The sequence below is a fragment of the Lactuca serriola genome, chromosome 1, assembly GCF_051521515.1.
Source record: "Lactuca serriola cultivar US96UC23 chromosome 1, Lser_US96UC23_V15, whole genome shotgun sequence".
Classification (NCBI taxonomy): Eukaryota; Viridiplantae; Streptophyta; class Magnoliopsida; order Asterales; family Asteraceae; genus Lactuca; species Lactuca serriola.
This window is the reverse complement of record NC_136408.1, coordinates 30114546-30124300: the sequence shown is the minus strand read 5'-3', so window position 1 is coordinate 30124300 and position 9755 is coordinate 30114546.

Sequence of the window (9755 nt, the reverse complement as noted above, 5' to 3'; positions counted from 1 at the left end):
ATTTTACTTTCAAAAAATCGGCATAAACTCATGCATGGATGGATCTAAACCTTAAAGGTGACAAATTTATGCACCTAGATCCTCAGAAACACCATGAGTGGAAACTCAAAGCTCCTGGAGTGGTATCAAACCATTAAATCTCATTCTTGGGGCCAAAAGAGACCAAAAATCACAAATGATAGATCTAATCCACTAGTGAGCAAGTTCATAGCTTTTTACCTCAAATAAGCTAGAAATGAAGCAAATAGATCCACAAGCTCTTCCTTGATCCACCACCTTTCACCAAGCTTCTACTTCTTGAATATGAACCAAAACACACCAAAATAAACACAATGTGCTCAAAACACAAATGAGAGGCTTACCATTTCATGCTTGAAACTATAGGGAAAATGGAGGCTGAGAAATAAGGGTTTCATGGTCCACAATGATGTTTATATAGTGCCCAACCCCTAAAACTAGGGTTTCTAAATGACTCACGTACGTCCCGCGTACATACACGTACGCCTAACATATGTGTCCGGAGCCCTGACCCTGCCTTGCATTAGTACGCTAAGCGTACCATGTGGTACGCCCCGCGTACTCGCTTTACAGCTTGTATGCTAAGCTTACCATGTGGTACGCCCCGCGTATAACTCAAGGACCAAAAATGCAACATTGATAACAATCAGGAAAATGAAGAAACTTACCGGGATTCAAGTGTTACATTGTTGATATTGAGAGACTCTGATTTTAAATAATATTCTAGAAACAATGGTTTTGTAAACACTTCCTTTTAGTAAATGGGTTGTTTTGAAAAGTTTAAATTGGTTGTGATTATTGAGACATTACAAGTTGGTATCAGAGCCTTGGTATGAGTGAACTGGAGGAAAATCCGTGTGAATCCAGGTTCAAATTAAGGAACTGTAAAAGTTTTAAAAATGATTTTCCAAAATTGTTTTCAAAAATAATCAAGAAAGGATGTGATGTGTACGATCAGCTAGAGCCATTAAGTATTCCCCCAAGTTACCATGTTGTTATTTGATGTTATGTTATGTTAGAACAACATGCTAGTGATATGCTAGGGATCTTCAGGAGTTTCATGATAGAATTACCTGATTATTGATGCCTGATATCCTAGGGTTTCTTCCTTATATAATATTGGCATCATTACTGTAGTTGCTTAATGTATGCATCAAAATTGACACAACCAAGATTGTATAGCCTGAGAATGTTTGATTTTTCCTTATTTCATGTTCCTTATCTAGTTGTGGGCTTAGGGTAGAATCAAGTATATAGGATCCAGTGTTATGTATGATTAGTATAGACGAGTGTTGTAGGGTTGGTGGAAGTTTCATGGATAAGTTATGTAACGCCCGTGTTTCTGGGCTTGCCATTTTTAGCAATGTAATAGTCTAGGTTAACCTTTCTAACCCCAATTTGAAATAATAAAATGTATTATTTGTGAATTATTTAAATTATGTGATTTATGTGTGTATTTTCTTAATTTTTATATTTTAATGAATTAAGAATAAAATAAGCGTCAAAATTAAAGTGTGAGATAAGCCTGGTATCTTTTCATAAAGTTGTATTGGTTGAAACAAGGATTCCGGAGATATAAGGAATGCCAAAATCCGAGTTATAACGAAGAAGTTATGACCTGTCGAAGTTTCGCGACAGAACCGGCACGACGCCGAGTGACGTAAAATATGAATTTAAGATAGAGCGATATTTAGCCTTAGCGATCTAAACGAAAGTCGTAGATTTCGTTAAACCAAGAGCGTGCATAAAAGGAACGCCCAAATCTGACTTCGTATGAGGAAGTTATGATTTTTTTGAAGTTTCGACTGGGCAGTATGTAGCCCGAATACTCGATTTGAGATCGAGCGGTTTTTTAGCCGAAACAATCTAAATGAGAATCGAAGATCTCGTTGTTAGTAGCGAAACGATGAAAAGTTAGGCGAGAACGGACGTCAGACGAAGAGGTTATGAATTTATAACGAAGTTTTTCTGTCCCGGCCTTCTAAAAATAAATAATAAAAATAAAATTCAAAATTAGCCGACGGAGTCTAAATGAAAGTTGTAGAGTATGGTCTGAACTTCGCGTGGATATAAAGAACGTCGAAAACGGAGCTCGTATGCGAAAGTTACACAATTTAGAAGTTCGACGAGTCAATTACGCCCAGCGTAATTTGAGTACGCCCAGCGTACTCAGTCGGATGCAACTTGTCTGACCAATACTCGAGTGCCACAGATCGACGCATGCAGTGACGTCAAAGTACGCCCCGCGTAATTTGAGATTACGCCCCGCGTAATCCCAGACCCAGCAGCCTATAAATAGAACTCGAGATCAGCCATTTCCTTGCGATTTTTCTTACTTTCTCTCTAAGTTTTTGCCTCGATTTGCGTGCCAATCATATCCCGAAGCCCCGGTATTATTCCCGAGCCCCGAAGCAAGATCCGAAGCCCCGAGGATCCCGAAGAGCGTTATTCCCGAGCCGAAGCCCTGCCCGTGAGGAGCCCGGTTTTTATGAAGATCTTCCAGATCTACGGAGAGACACTACTTCTGCAAGCCGTAGTGCTGCCCGATCGTCTTCCGATCAGGTGAGTGTATAGTCCCTTTTCAATACGCGATATTATACAAGTAATTTTTAAACGTATTTAAGAATACGGGATGTGAGTGTGTAGTTATTTTCATTCCAACGCAATATTATGAAGTATTTAATATAAAATACGTGCTACGTGTATATATTTTGTGGTTATATGTGTGAATGTATATTAACTCTCTTCTATCTCATAGATCTGATATATTCTCTATGAAATATGTGTTATGTGTGTATGCCTCATCTGTTATGTGGAATATGTATTGATTAAAGCATGCTATACAGGTTTTTAAACAATGTATAAAAATGTATAGTTTTATCTACTAATATGTTGGGTAGAACATGGATAGATAATTGGTGTGTAATAAACAGATGAGAGGCCTCGGTGTTATTGGTGTTATTCTAGTCATTCAGCAGAGTATGGATGACGACCACGGACTATTCTAGACTGTCCTGTGGAACACTAGCAGGCTCATTACCTGTAGGTGTTGTGAACGACGTGTTCACCGGTGTACTCTATCCCCCACATGGTTGCCTTTAGGACACTTATTGTTGAGGAAGCCCCTCTTCAGTAATGTCCGTCCCGATGAAAATCCTGAAATAAGTTCCTTATAGTAGACGTTATTTTTAGGAACGTAAGGTGAGGATAACGGGAAAGGGTAATCAAGTTTATTGTTGATTGTTGTAATTAAATATAATTATTGTGGGTTTGAAAACCCTATATGCTCACCAGGCTCCCAAGCCTGACCCACTCAGTTTATTTGTATTACAGGAAGTGGCGCAAGAGCTTAAGATGGGCGAATCATCAAGTTGTTTTGTTTACAAGTTTGTATATGTATATATTTGTTGAATGACTTGTAATGTTATCGTTTATGCTTTATGATCTGTATCGGAACATGACATCCCGACTTTTGATTATGAAATGAAATCATATTTCTATACGAAATGTTTTGATAAATATCTATTTTATCATGTTTTGTTTTTGGGAACAAATTCCGCATCTCTTTTAAAATTAAAAAGGATTTACTCTGAAAATGTTTAAAAAGCATAAATGAAAACGGTCTTTTCTGGCCCAGATTTTGGGGATGTCACAGTTGGTATCAGAGCATTAGTTTAAGCGAACTAGGAATTTGTAGGATTTATAGACTTAAACTTAGTATGCTAAGTGGAGATTAAGAGATGTGTGTCTGATAAATTTTAGACACGAGCACTAGTTTATTTTAGGAAAGTTGCCTAAAATGCTTTTATGTGCTAAATGGTATATGTTGCCATATATGATATTGTTTGTTCGGATCTACGGTTTGTTACCAACCGGATCTAAAGGTTTATGTGTTTAGGATTCTAAGCGTATGTATACGATATTAGAAGTAGCATGTAATCGTTTGGAGTAATAAGGTGAAATTATTCGGTGTGTAGATCAAAAATGGTGAGAACAAGAAGCGGAGTTGGAAATGCTGATGAAAACAGGAATCAACCGCCTGTAAATCAACAAATACCTTTCGTAGCAGCAGCACCTGAGCCGATAACAATGGCTGGTGTACAAATGATGATTCAAATGATGTTGGATCGTCAGATGGAAGAAACAAGACGCCTGCTTAGGCAGAATCGTGAAGAACCGTTAATTCAAGCGGAAGAGCCCGAGGAGAATGGAGGGCAGTCTGAAGGAGAAAACTTTAGTGGGATCATTGGTCAAGACGAACAACCAGTGGTTAGACGCAATAACCAGTATGGAGGAAATGATGTTCGTGGGTGCAAGTATAAGGTTTTCATGGCATCCAAACCACCATGTCTATCCGGAAGCCCGACGTCGGTGCAAGTTATGGACTGGGTCTCTGAAATGGAGACTATGTTTGACAGTTGCGAATGTAGCAACAGGCAGAAGACTGCTCTTGCGATCCCTCTGCTAAAATCTGCCGTGTTGAGTTGGTGGAAGCTGTTAGCAGACTCTATGCCCAAGGGAGAAGCAAGCAAAATGTCTTGGGAAGACTTTGTGGAACAACCGAAACTGCAATACTGCTCCGAGCAGGACCTTCTGGAAATCAGTAATGAGTTTCAGAATTTGAAGAAAGGGAAATTGAGCGTTACTGAATACGCTACAAGTTTCACAGAAAAGATGAAGTTTATCCCATATTTGGTGCCTACAGAACTCCCTAAGGTCAACAAGTTTGCCCTTGGACTACCAGCGGACTATGGTCCAATGGTTAAGCAAGCAACCACATTGAAAGCCGCCATCTGGGCTGCTAGAAATGTACCCAGATCAGGGAAAAAGGTCTGGAAAGGTCAGAGGTTGGTGAGAAGAGGAAAATCGATGGATTTTCAGGGTCCAGCAAGAAAAGTAAATTCTCGAAGTCTAGTTCGAGAGGAAGTGGAGGAAAGGTAGAGGCGAAATGGTGCGAAAAGTGTAAAAAGAAGCATCATGGGAAGTGTGGCGGGGAAACCACATGCTTCAAATGTGGAAAGCTAGGGCATTATGCCAACGACTGCACCTTCACCAAGAATGTTTGTTATGGCTGTGGTGAGGAGGGGCACATCTCAAGGGATTGTTCGGAAAAGAAGGAAGCAGCAAGACCCAACATTCCGCCAAAGCCAAAGGCGAGAGCATTCCAGATGACACTGGAAGCTGCTAAAGATGAAGCTGATGTCGCTTCAGGTACCTTTCTCGTTAACAAATTGCCTGCCCAAATTTTATTTGATTCTAGAGCCAACTACTCCTTTATATCGCATGAATTTGGTAGAAAACTAGCTTTGCCTGTTGATAGACTAGATAATGCCTTATTAGTCAAAGTTGCTAGTGGCAAGTTTGTACCTGTTAGCCATCGTATGAAAAACATCTTAATTGATCTGAATGGGAATAAGTTCCACGAGGAATTATTGCCTATCGAACTTAACGGTTTCGACATCGTTTTGGGAATGGATTGGCTTAGCGCCAATGATGCCGAAATTTTCTGCAAGAAGAAAATAGTGAAAGTGAACCCGCTTGGGAAGGAATCGTTTATGGTGTACGGAGATAAACGCAGAGTAAATTCTGGAATCATTTCTCTAATGAAATCCAGAAAATGTTTGACCAAGGGGTGTACATCATACATAGCATTCGTGATCGATGCTAAGAAGGAAAAGAAGGTGATGCAAAATATTCCTGTTGTGTGTGATTATCCGGAAGTATTTCCAGAAGATCTTCCTGGATTACCACCCGATCGGCAAGTAGAATTTCGTATCGACTTGTCGCCCGGAATAACGCCAATTGCAAAAGCACCTTATCGATTAGCACCGACAGAGATGAAGGAGCTGATGATGCAACTTGAGGAGTTATTGGACAAGGGTTTCATTAGACCTAGTTCATCACTCTGGGGAGCTCCGGTGTTATTCGTAAAGAAGAAAGATGGAAGCATGAGGATGTGCATCGATTATAGGGAGCTGAATAAGGCAACAATAAAGAATAGATATCCGTTGCCAAGGATTGATGACCTATTCGATCAACTACAAGGTTCAAGTTATTTTTCAAAGATCGACCTGAGGTCAGGATATCATCAGCTGAAAGTAAGGGAGCAGGATATAGAGAAGACTGCATTCAGAACGTGATATGGACACTACGAGTTTTTGGTTATGTCGTTTGGACTAACCAATGCTCCAGCAGCATTCATGGATTTAATGAACAGAGTTTGTAATCCGTTCCTAGATAAATTACTGATAGTGTTCATAGATGACATTCTGATTTATTCAAAAATCCAAGAAGAGCATGGCAGACACTTGCGAGAAGTGTTGGAAGTCTTGAAGAAGGAGAAGCTGTATGCGAAGTTCTCCAAATGTGATTTCTGGATTCGTGAAGTCCAATTCTTGGGTCACGTGGTCAACCAAGAAGGGATAATGGTTGATCCAGCGAAGATCGAAGCTGTGATGAAGTGGGGACAACCGAAAAGTCCCACGGAGATCCGAAGCTTTTTAGGATTAGCCGGATATTACCGAAGATTTATCCATGGCTTTTCTTCAATTGCTAGTCCATTAATAGCTTTGACCCACAAAGGATCTACTTATGCTTGGAGTGATAAGCATAAAGAAGCATTCGAGATACTAAAGAATAAACTATGCGAGGCACCGATACTTTCTCTATCCGATGGAGTTGAAGACTTCGCTGTTTATAGCGATGCGTCTGGGGTTGGATTGGGTTGCGTTTTGACCCAAAGGGATAAGGTGATCGCATATGCGTTTCGACAATTGAAAGAGCATGAAAAGAAGTACCCGACTCATGATTTGGAGTTGGCAGCGGTAGTTTTCGCTCTGAAAATATGGAGGCATTACCTCTATGGCACGAAGTGCAAACTTTTCACTGATCATAAGAGTCTCCAATATCTCTTTAGTCAGAAAGAATTGAATATGAGGCAACGACGCTGGCTAGAATTACTTAAAGACTACGACTGTGAGATACTTTACCACCCCGGTAAAGCCAATGTTGTTGCTGATGCTCTCAGTCGGAAAGTCAATCTTGAAAGGAGAAGGCCAAGAGCGTTGAGAATTGAAGTTGTCTCGACTATTTTGGAAAGTATAAAGAAAGCTCAAAGCGAAGCTTCTGAGAAGAATGACCGGAAGGAGGAACGTTTGGGCAAAACGTTGGTGTTCGGTGTAAACAGTCACGGACTGAAGGTGTTCCAAGATCGGATTTGGATACCTAAGACAGGAGGAGTCAGAGATCTTCTGATGGAAGAAGCTCACAAAACCATGTACTCGATTCATCCCGGTAGCACAAAAATGTATAGGGACCTGAAACCCTATTATTGGTGGCCGACGATGAAGCTCGACATTGCGAAGTATGTGGCAGAGTGTGTGACCTGTGCAAGAGTCAAGACACAGCATCAGAAACCATACGGGAGTTTAGAACCATTACCTGTGCCTATGGGTAAGTGGGAAGACATTGCTATGGATTTTGTCACTAAACTGCCCAAAACAAAGAGTGGTCACGACATGATTTGGGTGGTCGTTGATCGATTCACTAAGAGTGCGCATTTCATAGCAGCCAATGAGAAATGGTCTATGGAAAAGCTTGAGAATTCTTACATAAAGTAAATTGTGAGGCTTCACGGTGTTCCGCTAACGATTGTGTCGGATCGTGATAGCCGTTTCACCTCGAGGTTTTGGAAAAGTCTACAAGAGGAATTGGGTACCAAGTTGTGTTTAAGTACAGCTTACCATCCGCAGACTGATGGTCAGAGCGAACGGACGATACAAACACTTGAAGATATGTTGAGAGCATGTACCTTGGAATTCCTAGGTAATTGGGATGAACATTTACCTTTGGTAGAATTTTCCTATAATAATAGTTTTCACTCGAGCATAAAGATGGCACCTTATCAAGCATTATATGGACAGAAGTGTCGTACGCCGTCTTGTTGGCTTGAGGCTGGGGAAAAGTAGTTTATGGGGCCGGAGATAGTCCATCAAACTACTGAAAAGTTGAAGATAATTAGGGAAAGAATGTTAGCAGCTCAGGACCGTCAAAAGAGCTATGCTGACAAAAAGCAAAGACCGATGACTTTTGAAGTTGGAGATTCGGTTTTGCTTAAAGTCTCACCGTGGAAGGGAATTATAAGATTTGGTAAAAGGGGAAAGTTAAGTCCAAGGTTTATTGGACCGTTTAAAGTTCTTCAGAGAATTGGTAACCAAGCTTACAAGCTCGAACTACCAGAAGAACTGAATGGAATTCATAACACTTTCTATGTGTGTTACTTGAGGAAGTTCACGGGAGAAGTTCCCGACATAATTCCACTTTCGGAGTTGAGGATTGATGAGAACAAAAGGTTGATTGAGGAACCAAAGGCAATCGTTGACCGAAAGACTATGAAGTTGTGACGTAAGATGGTTGAGTTAGTGCTTGTCCGCTGGAAACACGCGAATGAGCCGAATCTCACCTGGGAGACGGAGAGTGACATGATGAGTCGCTATTCGCATTTGTTTGATGGTGTGTGATTCTGGGGACGGAATCATTCTAAGGTGGAGAGAATTGTAACGCCCGTGTTTCTGGGCTTGCCATTTTTAGCAATGTAATATTCTAGGTTAACCTTTGTAACCCCAATTTGAAATAATAAAATGTGTTATTTGTGAATTATTTGAATTATGTGATTTATGTGTGTATTTTCTTAATTTTTATAATTTAATGAATTAAGAATAAAATAAACGTCAAAATTAAAGTGTGAGATAAGCCCAATATCTTTGCATAAAGTTGTAGTGGTTGAAACAAGGATTCCGGAGATATAAGGAATGCCAAAATCCGAGTTATAACGAAGAAGTTATGACCTGTCGAAGTTTCGCGACAGAACCGGCACGACGCCGAGTGACGTAAAATATGAATTTAAGATAGAGCGATATTTAGCCTTAGCGATCTAAACGACAGTCGTAGATTTCGTTAAACCAAGAGCGTGCATAAAAGGAACGCCCAAATCTGACTTCGTATGAGGAAGTTATGATTTTTCTGATGTTTCGACTGGGCAGTATGCAGCCTGAATACTCGATTTGAGATCGAGCGGTTTTTTATCCGAAACAATCTAAATGAGAATCGAAGATCTCGTTGTTAGTAGCGAAACGATGAAAAGTTAGGCGAGAACGGACGTCAGACGAAGAAGTTATGAATTTATAACGAAGTTTTTCTGTCCCGGCCTTCTAAAAATAAATAATAAAAATAAAAGTCAAAATTAGCCGACGAAGTCTAAATGAAAGTTGTAGAGTATGGTCTGAACTTCGCGTGGATATAAAGAACGTCGAAAACGGAGCTCGTATGCGAAAGTTACGCAATTTAGAAGTTCGACGAGTCAATTACGCCCAGCGTACTCAGTCGGATGCAACTTGTCTGACCAATACTCGAGTGCCACAGATCGACGCATGCAGTGACGTCAAAGTACGCCCCGCGTAATCCCAGACCCAGCAGCCTATAAATAGAACTCGAGATCAGCCATTTCCTTGCGATTTTTCTTACTTTCTCTCTAAGTTTTTGCCTCGATTTGCGTGCCAATCATATCCCGAAGCCCCGGTATTATTCCCGAGCCCCGAAGCAAGACCGAAGCCCCGAGGATCCCGAAGAGCGTTATTCCCGAGCCGAAGCCCTGCTCGTGAGGAGCCCGGTTTTTATGAAGATCTTCCAGATCTACGGAGAGACACTACTTCTGCAAGCCGTAGTGCTGCCCGATCGTC